Source organism: Echinops telfairi, unplaced genomic scaffold (genome assembly GCF_000313985.2).
Source record: "Echinops telfairi isolate 266 unplaced genomic scaffold, ASM31398v2 ScPeMD7_11;HRSCAF=52, whole genome shotgun sequence".
Taxonomy (NCBI): domain Eukaryota; kingdom Metazoa; phylum Chordata; class Mammalia; order Afrosoricida; family Tenrecidae; genus Echinops; species Echinops telfairi.
In genome coordinates this window covers 28,894,723-28,896,545 of record NW_022103908.1, presented here as the reverse complement: position 1 = coordinate 28,896,545, position 1,823 = coordinate 28,894,723, and positions in this window count along the sequence as shown.

Below are 1,823 nucleotides of genomic sequence, written 5' to 3'. Positions count from 1 at the left end.
GTTTTGGTTTGCTGTCAAAATGCCATAACTTCCTTTTTTTTTATCGTTTTATTAGGGGCTCATACAACTCATCACAATCCATACATACATCAATTGTGTAAAGCACATTTGTACATTTATTGCCCTCATCATTCTTAAATCATTTCCTCTGCACTTAAGCCCCCGGCATCAGGTCCTCATTTTTTACCCTCCCTCCCCGCTCCCCCCTCCTCATGAGCCCTTGATAATTTATAAATTATTACTCTGTCATATCTTTCCCTTGTCCGACTCTCCCTTCACCCACTTTTCTGTTGCCCGTCCCCCAGGGAGGGGGTCACATATAGTTCCTTATAATTGGTTCCCTCTTTCCAATCCACTCTCCCTCTACCCTCCTTAATTCACAGCAAATTTAACTTTTTAAAAGATTTTTCCCTTCCTATTCTCACGATAGTTTTCTCTATTCTCATTTAACATAAGGTAGACCCTTATGCTATTTAATAAGCATAATTTTGTTAGCTGTTTTTCATAACTTAAAAGGGTTCCCATCTGGAAATCATATTTTATCTTGCTCATTTATTTTAGTTTTCATTTCCATTAAAGTTACACTTCTGGCACAGAATTTTGGACTGCTTCATCCACTTTACCAAATTTCTTGTGCTTTGGTTTCAGTGTAACATTGGAAGGAGTACATAAAAATGTTGAGGAGTAGAGAGGCAATTAGTTCCCTCTGTCAAAGGCTCTGACCAAGTTTTAAGAGGCTTCTCTTCCATAAACAGATGGTTGGATGTGAATCAAGCAAGATATCTAAACAGATGTCTGTCCTCAGGTCATCTTGCTACAGATTATAAAATGAGCAAATGCTAATCCAGATCTTGCTAAACAATCTTTTTTCTTTTATTTTTTAATCCAGTAAAACTGGATCAGTTCAAGAACCTAAATTTGGAAGTCAGTTTTCAGGAAGCCACAGCTGTGAGAAAATCAGATATGAGGCTGCCCATTATCACAACACATCACTTGGTCTGATGTCAATTTTACAGAATGAGAACCCAAAGTAAATTGCAAATATTAGTAAATTATTTACATTTAATTATATATATTATGGCAAATCTAAATGACACCATTATTTTTGTTAGCACCTATCATTTTAGAATTATTAGTTCCTAGAATTATTAGTTGAATAAAAGATCTGCTAAATGGATGGCAACATTTCTAATAAATATTGCAACAAAATTTCCAGTATCTCATTTCAGTGTTCGGGTAATTAATTTTAAAAATTAGGTTTCTTTATTAAACATTAAAAAAATCTATGATAGATACTCAACCCTAATTAAACTATGTATTGATTTTATTTTAGAAATATTATTGTACACCACTGATGTGTTATCTTTCCTTGTCATCACTAACAGAACATCAATAAAGAAAAACAATAGTTTATATTTAAAGATAAAATTTCAAATCAGTGGTAAAACAAAACCAAACCCACTCAGTCAATTGTAACTCATAGTGATCTCATGTAGAGTCTCTGAGACTAAACCAGTCTAAGCAGACACCATCACCTTTCTCCTGCTGAGAGGTAGGGGGATTTAAACTGCCGACACTGCTGCCAGGAGCCCAGTGCCTAACTTACAGAGCCTTTCTAATTAGCTTATAGGATTGGCTTTGAAAGGCACTTTACTTTATTAAGTAAACGTGTTACTAAAAATTTTATAAAGAAAAACAAATTTTATTGGTTCCCCTAAAATGTAGAACCCTCACTTCCTCTTATGGGAGATGAATTTATACCAGAGACCCCACCTCTTTACTCTTTGATAGGATATTTTTGTCATGAACATCATTTAAAAAAA